Source organism: Rhinolophus sinicus, chromosome 12 (genome assembly GCF_057876585.1).
Source record: "Rhinolophus sinicus isolate RSI-liver-muscle chromosome 12, RSI-T2T, whole genome shotgun sequence".
Classification (NCBI taxonomy): domain Eukaryota; kingdom Metazoa; phylum Chordata; class Mammalia; order Chiroptera; family Rhinolophidae; genus Rhinolophus; species Rhinolophus sinicus.
Window position 1 is genome coordinate 45,841,905 of NC_142512.1, and position 22,077 is coordinate 45,863,981.

At 41.5% G+C, this 22,077-nt stretch overlaps 1 protein-coding gene and 1 long non-coding RNA gene across 4 annotated transcripts in view; one reads left to right on the forward strand and one right to left on the reverse strand.

The window, feature by feature from the left end:
* Window positions 1-22,077, reverse strand: part of PITPNC1 (phosphatidylinositol transfer protein cytoplasmic 1) — a 215,043-nt gene that overhangs the window by 52,726 nt on the left and 140,240 nt on the right. The window lies entirely within an intron of this gene.
* LOC109448027 (uncharacterized) lies at window positions 684-22,072 on the forward strand. Of its 3 annotated transcripts, none has more exons than XR_012492282.2 (5): window positions 684-2,925; window positions 10,894-11,045; window positions 17,000-17,085; window positions 18,420-18,544; window positions 18,646-22,072. It is a non-coding gene; the product is annotated as an uncharacterized LOC109448027 (long non-coding RNA). The 3 variants fall into 3 exon arrangements; XR_002137454.3 differs by lacking the exon at window positions 684-2,925 and adding an exon at window positions 6,942-10,348; XR_016022975.1 differs by lacking the exons at window positions 684-2,925; window positions 18,420-18,544 and adding an exon at window positions 6,944-10,348.

The following is a 22,077-nucleotide window of genomic DNA, read 5'->3' on the forward strand; positions in this document are numbered from 1 at the left end:
TGTCTCTCAAGGTGATTTCAGAGCAGGCAGACATTGTTCCTTCTGCAGGGTTAGAAGAACACATCAGCCTGAGCTTCGGCCTGTCTTTCACCCTGGCCCCCAACCCCAGCTCTGGGATGAACACAGCTTGAAAAACCGAAGGAGGCCAAAGTCTTCCCAAAAGTCAGAAAATTAAACAGGGAAGCCAAGCCTCACGTGTATGGGGAAGGGACATTTTTTAAGTCCACAAAGACCCCGCATCGCTAATACAGAATTCCTGCCAGAGAGGCACAGCCTGACTCTAATCATGAAAACACAAATAGGAAAACCCAAGAATGAGGAACAGCCACAAAACATGGCCTGTACTTTCCAAAATATCAGTGTCATGAAAGACAAAGCTGAGCATTTGCTCCCGATTAAAGGAGCCCAAAGAAAGCGACAACTAGATGCAATGTGTGTGCCTGCACTGGAACACGAATCATGAGGTTTTCTATTGTTCACTATAAACGTAATTATTGGGACAATTGGCAAAATGTAAATACGACTGTATCAGATAATACCATTGTATTAATGTTAAATTTCCAAAACTTAGTCATTGCACTACGGTCACATAAGGGAAAGTCCTTGTTCTCCATGTATATTGTATTATATTGTATTTAAGGGTGAAGAGGGTCCTGATGTCTGCAACTTATTCTCAAAGGGTTCTGGGAAAAAATAAGTTAATATTTATGGAGAGAGAGAGAGAGAGTAAGCAGAGGTAGGAAAAGGTTAATAGTTAGTGAATCTAGAATCATTGTTTTTATTCTTGCAACTTCTCTGAAGGTTTGAAATTTTTTTAAATGAAAAGGTTAAGAGACAGTCACAAGAAATTGCTGGTTTGGAGAAAGCAGCTACAATGCCAGAGGCAACCCCTAAGCAGGAAAACTGGGCACATCACCCAGTGTTGAGAGCTGCTGGCAGCAGAGAACCGCTTGCCTGCCCCGAACTAGGGGGTGGGCAGTCCCAGAGTTCTCTTGGAAAAGGCTACCTTGGTTCTGCTCCATCATGAAAGTCCTGGGGCTGGCTCCCTCTCCGGAAATCTAAAGGGAGAAGCTTCTTAGAAAAGCAGTGTCCTGTAAGAGGTCTTCCTGGGCCCCATAACGATGCTCCACCACTGGCTTCCAACCCCTGCACATTTCTTCCTCAGAGCTCCATAAAGTAAGAAGGTAGCACCCCAAATTTTTGCCCAAATGGTGTGTCTTCCAAATCCAAGGGGAAAAATGGGCCTTGCTGATCATTATTTTCCCTCTGCTGGAGAAGGTAACGTACCCATTCGGCACATGGGCCAACTAAGGCGGGCAGAGTGGTTCTGGTTGGAAGGGATTCTGCAGAGATTATTTTAAGGTCAAGCCACTGCCAAGTTTTCAGACTGACAATGGTTTGTGTCTATGCGTATATGGATATTCCAGGACAATCGGAAGGAGGGTTGCTAAACAAGAGTTTTTTTGCACTATTCCTCCTTTTTTCTATCTTTCTTTCTCTCTCCCTTTTTATTACTTTTTAATGAAAAGAAAAATACCCTCCTGGCCCAGAGCCTAAAATCTCTTCCCTGTGATACTAATCTCTCCTCCTTGGCTCCAAGCCAGCGCTGTTGGCTCTGTGCCTGTTTAATATCGTGGTTGCTGATAGCAGGTTGTGTCAGCATTTCCATTATGAGGCTCAGCTTTACAAATGTTCTTGAGATGGATATACGGACTTCCAGGCAAAGGGCCCTTACTCCATGCCTGGTCATCCAAGGGTGGGCCAGGCATCGCCAGCCTGCATTTATATATAAACCTTTTCTGTCAAGGTTACTTGGCCTAGAAGAGTGTTTCTTTAGAGCTTTTGGGAAAAGCCGGTTTTCTATACAATGCTTCATTCTCTAAACATCTCTTCGAAGACATCTGAATTTGAGTTTGGGTAAGAAAGGGTCACTTGCCTTAATGATTAAAAAAAAAAAAGGGAGGAAGTCCACGTTGGGTATTTGAGGAAAGAGTGTTTTCCTCCAAGGCTTGATAAAGAAAATATTTTTTTCTTCCATTCATCCAGAAAGCCAGTTTAGCACAGAAAGCTTCCATCTCTGACACTTCCCATAGGTCCACTCTGGCCATAGGATCTGCTTCTTGGCAGCTGAGGTGGAGCGCGGAAAGAGCAAAGGACACAACCAGGAGACTGGGGGACCTCAATTGTGTCAGTTAATACCTGTGTGGCCTGGGGTACCTCACTTAAACAGCGGTGCCTTCACCTGCAAAGTGAGCGTAACAATACCCACTTAAGATGGTGGTGAAAGTGAACTGAGATAATACATAGCACACTGCTCTTAATACCTAAGTGTTAGGTGTTCTGCTTCGGTGCTGGTACCTTACACAAGCGCATACTGAATTCACTTTTCTGTCTGGCACTGGAGGAATTTTCCCGCCTGGTTTGAAGAGCTGCCTTCCTACTCATTACTTATTATTGTCCACGCTGACTCCCAGGTACAACCCACAACAGATATGAATACAAGGACCTACTTGGATGGCCTTTATTTACCACTAACATCATTTAGAGGGAAGACAGAAATCCAGGAGCCACTAATGCAATTTCTCCTAACAACTAAAATCTTCATTGAGAAATGATTGGGAGATAAATATGCAAAAAACAAAACAAAACAAACCATGGGAAAGTCACAATAAACTCCATGAGGGCTCTCTGGCATGAGGGACAAGGTTTGTCCCTAGGCTGGACGGCGGCTGCCAGTTGGCAGGTGGCATGTGTCCAAGGTCTTGCACAGACTATGGAAAATCCATAAACAGTTCAGGACAAAGACTTTTGCAGAGCTCTCTCTCTCCACGTGGTGAGATATGCTGAGTAGTTTTTGGTTGTGGATATTTTCAGATGTCTTTTGGCCCTCGAGCTCAGCTGAGGAAGGTACATACGGACCAAAAGGTAGGAAAACTGAACAGAGTTCTCGGTTCAACTTTGCTCCTGTCAAGGAGCCCTTAGGTTTATCGTTAGCCTGGTTTTATTTTTAACTTATTTCCTTTGGGTGCCTGGGGCCAGTCTCTTCCCTATCACAGCGTTTCCACCTAGATCCTCTTTCTCTCAGAATCTAATCATCTTCCTCCTCTTCTGCGCATGCCACCAGCATTCTGCGAGTAGCTTACCATCCTCACCTTCTCATCCTGGGGTATCTGACTTCAGCCAGACTCAAGAGGATCCTGTCCTTGAGGTGTCCTTCCACCCATATTTGAAGACAAGCTTGAAAAGCTATTTTCCATTTCAAGATTATTTACTGCCCTACAAAACTTGGCAGGAGAAAGAAAATCTTGATATTGCTTCTGTAACATGGGAAGGACATGGGAAGGACTATCTTGCTTTCTTCACTATGAAAATTTAAACCTTTAGCCAGGCTTTAAACACTCAGGTAGCGGATTCCACAGCAGCCTCATAAGTCCATTTTTAGAGCCAAATATAGATATGAATTACATGCTCCGCGGCCAAACTAACCTAGAATCAAGTCCCAGGTCTGACACTGGCTAGCTCTGACCTTGAGCAGACCACTCGCTCTCATTGAGCCTCAATTCTCAGCTGTCGAACAGGGCTATTCATAATTATGAGGATTTGGTAAGATCGTGGCTAGAGACAGGTTAGCAGGAGGCTGAAGTGAAGCTCAGTAAATATTCCTGCTAAGATCCATATTACTATCGTCACTATTACTCCCCCACTCTCGAGGAAGCTACTTCCTAGCCGGGGACAGCTGGTTTACCTTCTATCCCCTTTGCCTTCCTTTCACTGAGGGGCATCAGACAGCCTCCTTGTTCCACCTGTACTTTGCAAAAGGGCCATTAGATGGGGCCCTACCATCATCACCCGAGTTAGCAAGTGGCTCTGATTCTGGACTTTGGAACCTGGAGGGAAGGTGTGAGAGGACAACTGAATTCTGTGATTACTGCATAGTTTGAACAAATGAATCCACTGGCTCTGGTTAAGAGGCGGTGAAGGGTCTGCAATACAGCAAACACCACGGCCCTCATGGTTTGGCACTTGGGTCATAAGCTGAGTCACCAGCATAAAGCAGAGGACATGTACTCCTTTAGAATATAGATCTCAGCATTAATGAGGCAGCATATTCAGAATCATCAATCAATCCATTTCTAGAAATCATAAAGACTTCTTGACAGAAAATTCCTAGAGGTTAGTGGACACTTGTAGAATGATTGGCACCGTTCAGGTCCCTCCTCTTTCCAGGCTCGAGTTTTCTAACCACAAGGCCTCATTGCTGGTGGGTATTATTCACAATCTGGAGAATGCTGGCCCCTCAATTCACTGAACGAGGTCCGAGAGGACCACAATTAACATTCTGATTCACCCCAACTCATGCCCACAGCTTTGTGATTTCAGTTCCATATGGACCACCCATCCAATGCCAGGGGCCTAATTCCTCTTCTATTTCTCTTTCAATGACCTTCACCTCTATTCTCCTTCCCACCTACTGCTTCCCAAGCCCCATCCTGGTCTTGAATCTCCTGGAATTATTCTACCTCTGAAATCTGAAAACTCGAGTTACTGCTTCAACCTCAACCTCAATTCTTTCATTCTCACTCCTGGGACACCTTCTCCTTGACCTTGCTGAGCTCTCCAATCCCCGAGAGCCTCTACTGGACTCCAAGGTTCATTTTGACCTTCATTCACTTACTCATTCAATTTTTCCATTCCCTGCTGAACCCACTCTGAAAGCAAATCCTGAATCAATTCGACCATTTCCTCTGTTCCTACACGTAGGTTGCAAAGCACAGCTGGGGAAATGACACAATTACTTAGGCTGGTGGCACTAACTCATTCAAAATTTCCCAAATCACCAGACTATTAAATCTTTCAAGTAATCCTTTCTCTCTTCTGGAGGTGGTTCCCTCATCTATTTCCCATGAAGATGATCTATGACCTCCATCCTCCTCCATAAGCCCCTTTTCCTGTCTTCTTCCCTTTCAGTGACTTTCTGCCCCTCTTTCTCCTCCCTATAGACATATTCTTGCCTGCCCAGCCCTTTCTATCTTGGAGGTTCATGAAGACCATTTGCTTTCTGATTTCCGGGAGCAGGCTCTTTCAAACTCTCATTCTCCTGCTGGCTCCTTCCTCTCAGTATTTCACAGCCAAGAGTTAATTTATGACAGTAAATGTATCAATCGCTAGGTCCACATTTTTTGTATCCCACACCTTTCCCTGTGTTCACTTTTAAAATATATTCCTTCATTCATTTCTTGCATCTATTATTGCTAATCAGATGTCCACAGTTTGGGTTATTGTTGTCCCTTTGTATGTGATCTCTGTTTCCTCTGAAGTAGTTTTTAAGAGCTTTTGAAAAATCTTTAATACCTTGCAGTTTCATTACAATGCAACGAACTATGGATTTATTTTTGTCTATCTCCTCAGTATTAGAGTGACATTAGAGGGTGGCCAGACTGCTGGGGGTGAAAGCTTAACCACCCAGCTGTGTGAACTTGGGCAAGTTACACATATTCTCTCTTTCTAGTATATTCATATGTAGAATGCTCTTATCTCAAGGTTATTAGAGAATTAATAAGTTAATACATGGAAAGCACATAGAATGGTGCCTGAAACATAAGTGCTCAATAAGTGTTAGCCATTGTTACTATTATTCAAAGTATACTTTTGATCTGAGTTTTCATGTCTCTCCTCAATTCTAGAAAGCTCTCAGCTCTTATTATTTCAAATTGCTTCTCCTCTATTGCATTTTTCTGCTCCTATGAGATAATCATATGGCAACTCACAACTCTCAATTGTTAATAGCTAATAAAAATTTAGCTATTAAAAAAAACCTTTTTATTTTTGTGCTATGAAATGGGTTGTATTCCTCAATACTATCTTCCAATTCGCTGATCATCTCTTTAGTTGTGTCTGGAGTTTATCTTACCTATGGAGTCCTTCATTTCAGTGACTCAGTTCCCAAATTTCTAATTGCTTTTTTTCAAATCTTCAGTTCTTGTTTCTTTTTTGTTAGTTTCTATTCAATTTCTCATCCCTTTAAAATGGACATTATTTCCTTATTTTCCTCTTTGAGCCGCACAAAATACTATTTTAATCAGATTCATCTATAAAATTCCATTTTGCATTCAATTCATGTTCTGATTGTTGATCATACTGGCTATCGTTCTTAAGAATTGGTTTGTGGGGTTTTTTGGGGTGGGAAGCTTTTCTCTTTTCTCTCTTTCTCCATCTTCACTCCCTTCACTACTCCTTGCATCAATTTACAGTAAAACCTAAAACCATTAAAGAGCAAAACGGTACTTTAAGCCATGGCAGTCATAGGAGATTCTTCCAGCCTCCTTTCACCAGTGGAAGAGTCCCCTCCAGGCCTCTTTCTTCAAACAGTGAGCCTGGCCCTGGTCCCCTATTTTGCACGGAACATTTTCACTCCCATTGCCTCATAAGACCCATATCAACACTTGCGATGGCCTGCCCCAGACTCAGAGTCCAGCCACTCCACACACACCCATCCTCCTGAGTTTCTGTCCTGTTTCTGATCTATGAGTCTAGCGATATCATTTTGGTTTTCTCTTTTTGTATTTTATCTGTTGTTGCTATGTGTTTGGAACAGGAGATGAATCAGAACATGAACTTGTTTTCTACCAAGATGGGAAATCTTCCACAGGCTTTCTCCCTCAGCCCTGAGTTCCTTTCTGATTCAATTCCTTTTCCTCCTTTCAGAGCCAAGCATCTCTGAATTCCTCTTTGGTACACTGCAAGCTGGGTTCTGCGCCCACAATTTCTCTCATTTTCATAAAGGTCACCAATGACCTCCTTATTGCTCAATCCCACAGGACCTTTTAAATCCCATGTTCCTGAACTATGTTGCAATTATCATTGGTGACATTTTCTTCCTTGGCATTTTCTCTTTCTTGGGCCTGGTGACTCCCTAACACGCCCCCCCCCCCCCCCCCGGTTCTCCTCCCACCTCTCAGGGCAGTCCTTCTCATTCATCTTTATGGGATAGTCTTCCATTTCCTTCCCCTTTAATGTTGATATCCCCACAGGTTCCAGCCTTTCCCCTCTTCTCTCTTTACCTTACACCTATCCTTCAGGCAATATCTTCCATTTTCATGACTTCAAACTATTTTTGCTTTATGACTTCCAAATCTATATCTCTAGGTTTCAGCTTTGGATTTATAGACCCAATTTTGTACTGGTTATTTTCACTAAATTTCCCATGAGCACTTCAAACTCAACCAGACCCAAACTAAATTCATCAACCTCTCCTAAACCACTTACAAAAAAATTCCTTGTCACAGTGGCACGACCACCTATCCATGACAAAAATCTGAATTATCCCAGACAACTGTTCCATTCTACCCCCAAATCTAATTAGGCACCAGTGTCTCTCCCTCTTCCTCATTAATCCTCTCCTGTATTTCTATTGCCATTGCTTTAAATTTTGGGCGGCATTTTTTCTCACCTGACCTACTGCAATTCTCCTGTTCCTCAGCTAGTCTCTCCCTGCATCACAATCCCGTCTTTCTTTCTAGTCTCCTTTTCTACCCTGTGTTCCCTATAGCACCTACCATATTATGTCGCAATGACAGGACTTACCTCCGCAAACTACCAACTCCTGGTACCAAATACATGCTCAACAAATGCCTCTGGTACAATGAATTAATGCACTATTGAGATGATCCTCTCTTTTCAAGGCAAAATGACTTCTCAGATTCTCATGGCAAAGTTAAGACAAAAGGATTGAGGAAGATAATTGATATTTACTAAACATCTATTACCTGTAGGAACTGTGAGAGGTGGCTTATATCAATTATTCAGTTCAGAACATTTATTATCATTTAAAAAACTAATCCAAGGGGGTAAGGAAAATCCAGGGGGGTAAGAAGCTTTGAAACGTAAGAATTTACTACACCTCTGGGAAACAAGGGAACAGTCTTTAAATGAGAAGACTTTACATTAATGTCAATTTAGAAGAATGGTTGGGAACAGAACAAGTAAATTTAGGTCTGCTAAAAACAGCTGCAACTCCATCTCTCAAGGCTGGGGCTGACTGCCCTTGAGACAGTGTAGGACTCTTCAAGTACATTACCCCAACTTTGCAGGGAAAAACCTGTTAAAGTCTCTGAATGTGTTGCCCAATAAAACCACTTCTTGACTTTGTCCAATGTAACTAAACACCTGTTATCTGTCAGGGCACTGGCTTGGAACAAGATAAAGCATACAGAGTTGGAAACGTCCTTTCCATTGGACATTCCTATTTGCATAAGTGCGTGGTGATAATTTTTCCCCACTGTACCTTCTGTTTATCAGTACCCCATGGTGCAGACTTACAGGGTGGTACCAGAAGACAGTCTTCACGGCAGTGAGAGAACAGATGTGGCAAAAACCAGAACTCTCAAAAATCTGTACCCAGAGGGAGTCACTAATTAATTTTTTACCCTTAAGTGTATGAGAGAATATTATTTCTAAGAGTAAAATTTTTTTGAATAATAAGAGCAAATCTTAGAGGAAGCAATGCCATTATAGGAACTCTTAGCAAAAGCAGAATATTAAGTCTCCCTGAATATCACATGACTACTTCATTTTTTTTTTAAAGCAATAACTGTTTTCGATTCCAAACTGCTACAAAAAGCCTCACCAAAGGCGTGCTCTGTGTGCAACGGGTGTATCTGGTGTAATATCATCTATTTCAAGAGACCCAGATGGTTCTAAGCAAATTTAAGTGGGTGCTGAAAACAAGGCTTCACCTATACATCAAAATTAAGTTACCAGAAAAAAAAAATCAATCTTTCCAGTGTCCTTCATTCCTGAGGATCTCCCTTAATACATTCCATATTTTATTTCAATATTTCACTCTAGTTTTTGACATGCTAACCAAGGTAAAGTTGAGTTAAAAAACAAACTCAAACTCATGACACATTTCTGATTTCCTCTGAGTGATAATAAAACATTTTAGCAATAAATAGTAAATTATTTGTTTTCACCCCAAGTATGTACTCCATGATGACATTTAATTAATGCTTTTCAACATCTAGTTATTAATAATCTGATTGGCATAGCTAAAGAAAATTAAAATTATTCCATATAATGGTCCGTGTATTCCAAAAGTATTTATGACCATCTCTTTAAAGGGCTGGGAGCAAGATGCAATTTTCAGATGAAGCTCTGTAAGGTCTGTATTTAATAATGTACCAAATGGCTGTAAAATCTGATGGACTATAAACAGGCCTTCAATAAGTATTAGTGGGGAAATATGATTTAAATATGATTTAACAGCTTAATATTGTTCAGATAGAATTGCTATCAGTCTCAGAAGATCAAGCACAGCATCTGGTGAGCAATAGCTGATATGCTGCTTGGTTAAAACTCAGAGTCTGCAAACAAGTAGAGCAGAAAGAAGAAATGCTTTCAGTGCATCAAAAGCATAAACAAAAATTGCTTTGAAACTATGTCTATTGGAAATCACGAGCTTCTTTTCCATAGGAGTTCCTATCACCCCTTTGCCCCACTTTTTAAAAAGACTAAAACACTACTGGAGACTTAGTCCCTGAAAGTGTTTATCAGCTAGATGGCATCCGGGGAATTCAGAGAGAAATCTCTTTTACAAAGATGATGGCTCTGAACCTATGAACAGAGAAGATTCAACCATCCCTCTTTCTGAGCACTAGCAAGTCAGTCGTGTTACTAGGAAGCCAGTCAGTGTCCAGGAAAAAGTTAACTACCAACCTCCCAGGCCTGAATAACTGAGTAGCTTATTATTCAATGACTTTCCTTTGGCAGAATCCAGTACAGTGTTCACACTTTATATGCAAATGCTATTCAGTGCTTACATTCACTATTCAGACATCTCAACATCCGGTGCAGAAGGAAGTCTCATGTTGCTTTCATTGAATCAAAGACACTACCAGTTACACCACCAAAAAAGAACAATGCTGCCGCTTCCAACTGTATGATGCCATCAACTCTAACATCCATTCCATTTTTAAGGTTGTTAAAACATGAAAAACAATGGCCACCGTAGACTTGATGAAATATGGACACACCAATAGCAGCTAACATGTTGAGCACCTACTATGTGCACCAAGCACTGTTCTGAGCACTTTTCATGATTAACACATTTAATCTTCACAAGCACCCAATGAGTGGGAACTGTGAGTACACCTATTACTTCACAAAGAGGTGCAGTAACATGCCTTAACCACCCACTAAGTGGCTGACCCGGGAATCACACCCAACTGGTCCAGCTCCAGTGCCTGCAGTTTTCATCCCTTCACCATTCTGCCTCTATCCTCCTGATCACTACGCTGGACAGGTGGCTGCCACCTCTTGGAGCCAAGATGTGAATCAGGATCCCCTTCAGGTAAGTGAGACCCACGGAAGGACTGGATCTGAACCCAAACCCCCAACTTCCAGGCAGAAGGCCACTAAGCAGAGGATCCAGAGCTCTGGGCAGTGACCAATCCCTGCCCCACCTTGGAAAATTGAACTCAAAATGCTCCCAGGGACATGTGATTCCCAATGCACGCCTAAGGATGCCCCATCCTGGATGGTGGAAAAGGAGTAGGGATTGCAGACTTCAGAAATATGAGAACTTAGCATCTTCCTTCCAAAAGAACTCCGCCAACAATTTCTCCATTTGCAGACCTCCAAGCGTCTGAAGTGGTTCCCGTGAAGCATAACTGAAGGTAAAGAAAAGAACCACTCTTTATGGAGTAAATGACATGCATCGTCTCACTGAATTCTCCCAATAATCCCTGAAGGAAGCACCATGGTTCCCTTTTCACAGCTGGGGAAATGCAGAATAATGAAGTCCCATTATCATTGGGCTTCAGAACCCTGCTTTGGAACCTGTTTGGTCCAAGGCTCGTGACTTCTCTGAATCTAGTACGTCGTTCTGCTCCACAGGGCTGGCCAGCTGCTAGCTTTGGCAGACTCCTGAAGTGTCCTCATCCAAAATGCTCTAAGAACCAAAGGTTGATGGCTACCATCTGTCGGGAGCAATCCAGTCACTGAGGTGCCAGCAACTGGACTCAACAAACATAAACACAAAGCTCTAGGTAAATAAACAAAGCTCTCTGCCTTTTTTTTTTTTTTTTTTTTTTTTTTTTTAAAGTGCATTGTTTTCCCACAGTAACTGGTTGCTTATGAGGGGGAAAAAAAGCCAAACTTTTGGGAAACAACTGCTAAGTGACAGGAACTGATAGTGGATCACAAAAAATAGAGGTTTAAATCTCCTGGAACAGTAGTGTTAGATGAGTATTTTTTTCCCCAAACTCAAAAGACCAACATCAGAAAGATACCAAGATGATATGACAAACAACCATTACCCATCACTCAAAATGAACACGTGTAAACATTTTGTCATATTTGATTCTGATTCTGCCCCTCCTCCATTTTTAAAAAAGAGTTTCATATTTAAAGTTGAAATCCCTTCCTCTTTTAGTCCAGTCTGACCGCTATCATAAATTTGTTGTGAACCTGGTCCATATTTTTTATAAACTTTATATTTCTTACAGTACGTAAACGTATCCATAGACAGTATATCTTAAATGATTTGAATGGTTTCCTAGATTTTAGTTTTTAAACTCCTTTTGGAGTTTATTTTTTAATATGGAGTGAGGTAGGAATCTAATATTTTACTTTTCCATAAGAAATGTCAATTGAGCCAATGTCATTTTCTAAGAAAAAATGACTCAATATCTTTTCTCCCAACTGGTTTGAGATGCTTTATCTACTACGCATCCAACTCCCATTATAAGCTTAGGTCTATTTCTATCTTTGTGCTGATACAATACTTTTTTAATATGGTTTTGTTATCTGGAATGGATGAATCCCCCCTTTTCATTCTTTGTTCAAAATTTCTTTCTGGCTATTTTTAAACTTCTACAATCAAGTTATGACAATTTTATTGGGATTTTGGTTGGAATTACACTTCATTTGCAGATTAATATAGCAATAAACTTACTTTTTTTGTATTTAGTCTTCCTATCCATGAACATGGAGTATTTTTTTTTTTTAAGGAGGGCGCAGCTCACAGGGGCCCGTGCGGGGATGGAACCGGCAACCTTGGTGTTATTAGCACCACGCACTAAACAACGGAGCTAACCGGCCACCCAAACATGGAGTATTTATCATTTATTTAGTCTTTGTTATGCCCTTTAATAATCTATACTGATCTACGAAAGTTAGATTGTTCCTAGGTCCATTCAAGTTATGTTGATATTAATAATGGTGTCTGCCCCCACAGAGCTTTAAATAAGTTGGAGACAGTTAAATGAGCAATTACTATACAGCATAAGTGCTATAGTTAGGGGGCCACAGATAGGATAGTGTACAAATAGGGAGGTACACACCGTGGGCTATAACCCTTAGCAGGGTTGTACACTTAGACGTCTAGTATGAATCGTCTCTAGTTGCCTTTCCAAAACTTCGGAACATAACCCAGAGAATGAAATTACTCAGAGAGAACCTAGGATTTCTGCAATTCAAACAATTTTCTCTTCATAAACATCTTTTGGATGAATAGAATCAATGATGATGCTGATAATAATTATGATGAGGCTATTATTTTTTCAGTTTCATTAATGAAACCAGGATCACTTAAAAGAAAGAGAAGACTGAAAAGTTCCCTTCATGGCTAGAGAAAAACAAAAGATTCGTATAACCTTGAGTAAGCTCTCTGATATCTCTTTGCAACATGTGAATAGTTCAATTTTTATGACTTTTTTTAAAAAGAAAAAATACATATGTAAATAAAAATTTTTTGGCTGCACCGTATAAGAGCAAGAGTTTGTGGGGCGGCCAGATGGCTCAGTTGGTTAGAGCGCGAGCTCTGAACAACAGGGTTGCCGGTTCGATTCCCACAAGGGCCAGTAAGCCAGGCCCTCCACAACTAGATTGAAGATAACAAGCTGCCGCTGAGCTTCCGGAGGGGTGGCCAAATGGCTCAGTTGGTTAGAGTGTGAGCTATCAATAACAAGGTTGCTGGTTCAATTCCCGCATGAGATGGTGGGCTGTGCCCCCTGCAACTAAGATTGAAGATGGCGACTGGACTTGGAGCTGAGCTGCGCCCTCCACAACTAGATTGAAGGACAACTACTTGTAGCGGATGGGCCCTGGAGAAACACACTGTTCCCCAATATTCCCCAGTAAAATTTTTATATGTATATATGGAGAGAGAGAGAGAGAGAGAGAGAGAGAGAGAGAGAGAGAGAGAGTTAGTTCATTCCCGAATATGTTGTATATATCTCCTAAGAACAGGGACATTCTCTTACAGATTCACAATGTGTGATCACAGGTAAGAAAATTAATAGTGACCGAATATTGTATTATACTATTATCTAATATATAGTCTATATTTAAATCTCCCCAGTTGTCCTAATTATATCTTTTCTTGCTCCCTGCACTACCCTTTCCCACTTAACCCATAATCTAATCAAAGATTAGGTGTTAAATTTAGTTGCTGAATTCCATTGGTTCCTTTTGTCTACTTGTTTTGTAGAGTGTCCCTCAATTTGGATTTGTCTGGTTGTCTCCTCCTCTTTGAATTCAGGTTAAACATTTTGGGCAAGGATACCGCATAGGTGACGTTGTGTCCTCAGCATGTCACAACGGAAAGCACATTATGTCGTATTATTGGTGATGCAAAATGTGCTTACTTGATGGTATCCAGTAGATTTCTCCGCTGTTTATAATTAATACATAAGCTCTGTAGTGATACTCTACGGCAGTGTGAATTCCTGTTCCCCAATATTTCGCTCAATGGTTTTAGCAGACATTGCTGACTCTTGCTTGAGTCAGTTATTCCGATTGTAGTTGTAAAACGGTCACCCAGACCGTGACACTTGGTACTGCTTTTTAAGCTCTGACCTCTGGTTTCCTAACCATGGTTCAGCCTCGTCTCTTTGCCCAGTTTGGTTAAATGTCTTCCTAACACTTAGTTCTAACAGGTCAGCACAGGCAGGGCACTTTTAGATTTATCACAGTACCAGTAAACTAGGCCTGGACAAAAAGCAAACACTAGTTTAAGCTCTATCTATTAATAATAATAATTCCTAGCAAGAAGTCCTAGCTTCTCTGAATTGCAGAGATAACGTGCTTTGTGACTTTCCCCAATCAGAAAGCTAGTCCTCCTGTTGAACGACGAATGCTCCTTTAGCCCACATTTTTTCTTTTTTTTTTTTTAACATCCAGCTCTCAGATCACAAATTGTACCACAAACAGCAAACGCAACATCTCAAGGAATCAAACATGACCTGTTTTCCATTGTCCTCAAATGATACTATTAAACACAGATTGAGTAAATCCATTGACTTTCCACTTCATGGACCAAAGTGGATAACAAGCCTTTGAAACTGCAAATCGGGGTGTCTTGTGCAACCTTGTATTTAGCACTATTTTTTAGAGAAAACTGCAGATTTTGTAGGTAGCTGGTTATAATCATCTACGGGTAAAAAACAGAACGATACAAGTTGAAGACGTCAGAGATCCTGTCTAAAAATAAAGCAAATGCTTTCTTTCTTTCTGTAGCCCTCAATTAGAACTCATTTAAGGAAAAGATAATCAGAGTCAGACACCTGTAAATATGGATCCTGCATTTCTCACTGGCACCTCTGCTTTACAAATTAACTTTCGTACGTTTTGCAATGTGTAAATAAATTATTTTACCCTCCATCTATCCATGTTGTCTGCTTGCTGTTAAACATAAAAATACTAATACTAGTAAGAAACAAACTTCATAATGACTATTACAATAACAATTTCTCAAAAAAAATAGAGCGCTCCTTAGATGATAAAATTCTTTCTTTGTCAGTTGGTAACTTCAGTGGAAGCTATTTGTGTTCAGGGGGAGACTTGGCCATCTCTCCAACGTCATGCAAGATGAGCCGAATCAATGCATTGAAATGCTTACTCAATTCATCCAGGGCAGGCAGCCACCCAGGGGAAGAAACCAGATTTCTCAGGTACTAAAACTTTTTAGTTAACTACATGAGATAGTCTGATTCCCTAAAACCAAGGGCAACTCAGTGATGGACAGTGAATCTTAATCAAGGAGAAAAGGTAATAATCAGAAGTTGGACTTGAGAGCCACAGGAAGGTCGTTCTCATTATTAGGGTACTTTTGATCCTGGAGGATCCAGAACTTTCTTTTGTTCTGTCACTCGTCTCTCTATATAACTTTACTCATTTTCAACTCTGAGACATGACCTACACCTCTTCCTGAAATCCAGATTCACATACCCAACTCCTGACCTGCCACTTCCACTAGGAAATCTCACTGGTACCTCATAGTGATTGTGTCTCAAATGGGGCTCTGGATTTGCCCTCAGAACCTGCTTCTCCTCCACTGCTCCCCACTTTGGCGATGGCAGGGAACACCCACTCAGGGGCAGTAGACCAAGCTAGAAATCCTGAGGTCATTCTCATTTTGCCCCCTTCTCATGCATTAATCCCAACAGAAAGTCAGTCTGTTTCCAAACTACATCTATATCCCGCCATCTCTTCAGTCCATCCCACAATCATCTTTGGTCTGGATCATCGCAATCGCCTGCCAACGGGATTTCCAGCTTCCACTCTTGCTGTCCTAACACCCATTTTTCCATAGAATGCCCCGAGCAAACACTTAAAAATATAAATCACCCCATGTGACATGGTATCCTAAACTGGATTCTGGAAGGGAAAGAGGGCATTAGTAGGAAAACTGGTGAAATCTGAATAGTCTGTCGTTTTGAAAAAATGCATCATGGTTATGTAAGATGTTACCATTAGGGGAAGCTGGGTAAAGGTATATGAGCTCTCTCTGTACTCTCTTTGCAACTTTAGTATAAATGTAAGATTATTCCAAACTGCAAAGCTTATTAAAAAACCCCATAAATACCATTTCTCTCCTTTGTTTAAAATCCTTGCGTAACTTCCTACTAAAATACACTGCACTAAAATCCAAACTCTTTGCTATGGCCTCAGAGGTTTCACATGATCTGGCTTCTGCTACTTAAAAAACAAAACAAAACTCACTTCCTACTAGTCTGCTCTCAGTCCTAACGTGCTCTCCTTGGTCTTCTGAAGGTTCCTGGAATGTGCCAGGCTGGGGCTGGGACCTTTGCCATTATCGTCCCTGTATTAGCTTGCTAGGGCTACCGTCACCAAATACCACCAACTGAGTGGCTTAAATAACATCATTCTACATTCTCACAGTTTTGGAGGCTAAAAGTCCAAGATCAAGGTGTTGGCAGGTTTGGTTTCTCCTGAGAGCTCTTTCCTTGGCCTGCAAATGGCCACCTTTTTGTTGTGTCCTCACATGGCCTGTCATGTACTTCAACAAATGAATTTGGTGGTGGCTGCGGGGAGACAAAACTCAGCCCGCAACAGCCCCCTTGCCTGGATAACCCTTCAGACGGTTGGCTCCTTCTCATCCTCAGGTCTCATAGGGACTTGTCACCTCTTCTTTGAGGCCTTTCTTGATCACATGGCTTCAAGCTGAGCTCCCCCTCCATCCAATTTAGTAAGCGCCTTCTTTGCACTTACTGTGGCTGAATGTTTTGTTTGTTTTCTTGCTTATTATCTGCTTTCCCTGACTCCATAATAGTGGAGGCCCTATCTGTTCTCCAGCTGGATCCTCCGTGCCTCTCAGAATGCCTGGCACATGGCAGGTACCCAAAATTTGTTGAACATGAAATGGTTTATTGACAATTCAGAGAAAAGCAGAGCCTCGTTAGGAAATCATCATTAACACAGTTAATCCCAAGGTATGTCCATAACTGAAGCAATACCTACTATCTGTATAGCACTTTACGGTTTATGAGGTGCTTCCAGGTAATTAACCTGTATGAATCTTTCACATTGTCACGCAAGCATTATTTACTCTATTTTCTTGATAAAGAAACCAAACTCCGTTGCTTGGGGTCATATAGCTGGGACTGCAACACTGATCTTTTTGTTTCACAAAGAAAAACTTTGTGTTCTTTCATTACAACACAACTAGACATTAATCAATTCCAAACATTTCTTTCAGGCGACCTCCAAGGAGAGTTCTGTGAAGGACAGAGCCTCATGGCTCCAGGAACTAAACCGGATATTCTTTCCATCTGATCAGAGGAGGTTGGTTGCTGAGGAATAATGGCTAATGAGAATAAATACGGTGCCCTCAAGCCCTTTTATTGTGTGTGTACGTGGGTGGTGGTGGAAGCGGTTATAAACATGCTTTTTGTAAACCGTTGTTTCCAGGGGTGTGAAGAAGTGAAGAAATTGGAGAACCTGAGTTCCTAAATTTCACAATTGGTTTTAAATAGCACATAATATTTCTTTGAAATCTATAGTTTTCAGCCTCAAGGGCTGGACCTCATGCCAGACCAATGAAATCAGAATCCCGGGGGGTGAGAGAGTGGCACTGGTGAGTGCTAAAGCTTCCCAGGGGACTTTAATATGCAGCCATGATTGAGAACCTTTGGTCTAGATGCTCAAATGGGGTGAGGATGGCAAATCCTACACCACTCCCTCCCCAAGAGGTCATATCAGGTTTAACAGGAGGGTGGCCGCTGAAACTGCACACACTTCCAATTGGAGAATTTGGCATTCCTAAAGGGACAGTGTTCTGTCCTTCATGTGTGTTGGCTGGTTTGGACCAACCTGCACCCAGAACCAATGAAATCCTAGGGGGGTGGAAACCAGGCACGAGCCATTGCGAAAACCTCTCAGGGGAGTGTAATGTGCAGCCGAGGTTGAGAAGCACTGCTGTAAACGGTGTCTGCTTTGCTAGGAAGAGGAAGTAAAGGCAAGGCTGCCCCCATTAACCCCAGTGAACGACAGTAACCTGGCAGCAGCCGTCACACGAGTGCTAAGCTCTGACTCTCCCAGATCTAGATTTATGGCCTTGGACAAACAACAGAACCTTAACTTGGCATGGTGCCATCCTTCCCGGCACTAATTAAGGCTTAAATAATTCTCGTCTGTATGTGAATAAAATAAATGGACCTCAATTTAAGACAACTTCCCCATTGTGTCCTGGTTGATGTATTCACAATTTATAGGTTTTCACAATCATAAATATGCTAGCTTTATTTTAACACAGAGAAGATATTTAAACATAGTCAACCCACTACTATTTTATTTTTTATACTAGATATTGGGTCATGTAAAAAAATTACTTATATAGTGATGGGTAATAGGATAGCACCATGCACTCTATTCAATCACTAATCAATATGATTATCACTAGCGTCTTTCAATTTAATTATTGCTCCTTATCATCATCAATTTCATTAAATTTTTGGCAGGTAAGGCAGGAAACAGGGTGTAGATAGCAGTATGAAGGATGATAGCTGGGTGATAAGACTATACACCCAGAAAATGCAAAGAAATGAACTGACTTTATGAAATAATTTGGCAAAGCGGTGACACAGGAGAAATACTCACTGCTGTGCTGCTTTCTTTAGCAACTCTGTCTCCTACCAAAACCTCTATACTCACCTGTGGACATAAAAAGCGCAGGCCAGCACACGCTATCTGCTTAAGGCTCTCCTTTTGAACCCTTGGACAGAGCTATTTTTTAATAATTAAAGTAAGTATTATTAACATACACATGTATCTCTCATGTTCTGATTTCGAAGCATTAAAAGGGTAGATGAAAACCAATGAAGTCTTCCTTTTCTGCCTTCCAAGGACCAACCTTGAACCAGCTGGGTGACCAACAGCTGCTGCTGAATATGTAAATTAGAAGAAGGTGAACTGGCAAAGTCTAATCCAGCTGGGGCTGACCTGTGTGGTCCAGTGGCCTCAGAAGCAAGACCTAGGGATCTGTGGAGCAGAGCCAGGCACCTTATCAGTGTAACAAGATGGCGGCATGTGCACTTGGACAAGCTGGGTGCCATGACAGAGACCTAAGGAGCTGGCCCAATGGCAGTCTCCGAATCAGCAAGTTGGGCAGAAGGAGACAACACAGGGTACAATAGCTGGCATTTCTCCCAGAGAAAGTCATGTTGACAAGCACTCCACACAAGTGCCCAGGGATTAATGCTTCTCTTGCAGGCCGGCCTAAGTCTCAGAGAGGCCTGGCCCTTGCCATGGACAGGGGATGGTGACTCTAAGCAAGGAGCCTGACTCGAGGGTGGACACCCTGGGATTTTAAATTCCTGGGACAGTAGTGACAAAACTAAATTCCTAGCAGAGTAGTAAAAAGAACTGACCACCTGCCAAAATGAGATATAAGATAATAAATGACAATTAGGTGAATTTTTTTTTTGACTATTTGAACTGAGCAGAGGATAAATCAGAAGATTGTGCAGTTCCTATAAATGTACAGGGATCATGGTGAGGCCACACACCCTCCCTAGACCTCCACAAATGGAGCAGTTTTTAACTATTCATGAGGACAGAGCAACAGAGAAAAAGAGACAGGAAGGGAATTTGTTTGAGAAGACTGTAAGATGCTAAAAAAAATCCACCCCCACCATATTTTAAGATTGTGCCAGGAAAAGCAATTCAGGACCATCTGATCTGTATCAGTCTTTTCCTGATGGTCCACGGCTACGTCAAAATGGTCAAGCCCAACTCAATATCCAGTGACCGGCAATTATTTAAAGGAGTACATTTAAGTATGGAAGGCAGTGCAGCCATTAAAAACCACCCTGGGAAGAATACTTCATGACAAGTTAAAAACAGCGTATTATACAATTCAATTTTAGGAGACGTGGTTAAAAAGTAAATTCATCAGTAATCTGCAACACGAACCAGAATGCTGACAGCAGTCACCTCTGAATTACGGAGTCACTACTGGTTTTTCTTTTTTTTCCTTTTGTACTTTTCAAGTTTTTAATAATCATGTGTTAATTTTCCAGTCAGAAAAAAAGAAGTCTTTATTTTACAAGGGTTCAAGTTAGACTGTGTAACACTACTTGGGGTCCCCCAAAAATGTATACACGTGACTTGCATTCATCTTTTGTTACTGGTATACATTGAGTATTACAATTTTAATAGTTTTTTCTTTCTTAAAATGTGTATACATATTTTTGGCACCCTCTGAAGTTTACACAAGGAGACTTTGATGAAGCTGGCCAGCAAAGCACCTCTAATTTCAGGCTGTGGAAAGGAGATGGTCCTAAACTTTTCCCTTGAGGTCACTAACCACCAGAGAATGCTAACCACTGGCTATCTTGAACTCAGCGGGAGGACAGTAAGTACACTTGCCACCTACACTCTTCTTTGCTCTGGAAAGTTCCAGGAAGACTAGGCAAGACATTCAGCTGTGACAGCTGGTAGAAGATCTATGAAGTTGTCAAATTTGGTGGGTGCTAGTGGGTGCTGTTCTGATTTGAGTCTTTCTAACCAGGAGTCAGCAAAGCGTTTTCTGTAAAGGGCCAGGAAGTAAATATTTTAGGTTCTGTGGGCCATTTTAAACTCTGTTGCCACTACTCAACTCTGCTGTTGTACCATGAAAGTAGCCAAGATAATACATAAATGAGTGAGTGTGGCTGTGTTCCAATAAAACTTTATTTACCAAAAAAAAATAGTTGGCTAACTCCTGATAAACTCCAGGTTTTCTAACTTAGTTCTAGAAGCTGAAATAACTAGGTACAAGCCAAGTCAGTCCTTGTCAACAGATGGGTCATTATTGAATGCTACTCCTCAAGCTCTTTCCATTCTGAGTGGGGGTTGACCAGAAGTGACTCTTCAGAGTGAAGGAAGGGAATCCCATTATCAAGCTTATGTTTTTAAGTCATGTTAATATGTTGGTTTTTACCCCCAGCTAACCTATGAGTACCTGAAGTTTGACAAATGTATTTTTAATACCATTGATGCAACTCATATAGTGATACATACATAGAAGGTGTTTGATTATCCCTTGCTGAATACTGAATGAATGAATGAATGAATGAATGAGTGCCCTCCCTCACCAGGCTGATGTGAAATATAGTTCGAGTGACACTTCTTGGGAACCACTTAAGCTCTGTCTAGGCAGACTTCACCTTGAATGGGACAACCTGTGTCCTGCACAAATACACACAGACCTTCTAGAAGAAATTGTTCCTGCCCCAGGCAGATACTTTCTAGATGGTTCTAGAAGATGGCAACACAAAGAACTACAGAGCAGGTCTCCCTAAAGCTGTCCCTTCTAGAGGGTTTCTTAGTTCTTCTCAATGACTGTTTTCACATGAAGGAAGGTTTTCGAGTTGATGATGTTTACGAGTCCTTAGATCTTGCTTCATGGCACTTAAGTGCCTTTATAACCTCCTGCATCCTGTTTTGCATTCTCTTGGATCAGTGACAACATCAAAGGGGCCACTTTGTCAGGAAACTCTCTCTTGCCCTTTTTGACACAGTTTCAATCTTCATCATTCTCCATAAATGCAAAAACATGTAAATGAAGTAAAAATTCATAGTGGAGGCCTTGTAGCTTCTAGATCCAGGCTGTTCCCTCAATGGGTCTTCATGAAACCCACAGCCCAATCTCATGGTATGGCTCTTAACAGGTCAAAACACTCACTTTTAGAGGAGGGAACTTAGAAATGCACTGCCCCAATGGAAAGAGGCTGGGGTAAAAGATAGGTTAGAAGATGCATTTTAAGCAACGCTAATAAACAAGTACCTGGCTGAAATTTAGTTAAGGGTCAGAATGCCTCATGAGGTAAATATTTTGCAGGAGAGGTACACTGATCTTAAGGTGGGATATGTATGTACATGTGTAGATATGTGAACATAAACATAGTCCAGCAAAATACATCAGAATGCACACATACATCTGATTGTATTCATCTTTCTAAGCAAATGTTAACAGGCATTGAGATGTGTGTTCATCCTAATGATCAGATACCAAATCCTGGATTCCAAGGTCCCTACCATCTTCTCCATCCCCGATAACAATTACTCCAGGTCACAGAAACTTCTACACATAAAAACGAGAAGAAAAGCTAGATGACAAAATAACACAGACAGAAATCCTAGGGCAACAGCCCTCAGAAGGCAAAGGCCAGAACTCCCCTGAGGTCCCAGGCACAGATCCCACTGCTGGCTCTGGACACACAGGGGCTGTGAAAAGTACGGCGACTCTCAGAGCCCAAGAGACAAGCGCACAGGATGGAATGCAGGGGCTACTCA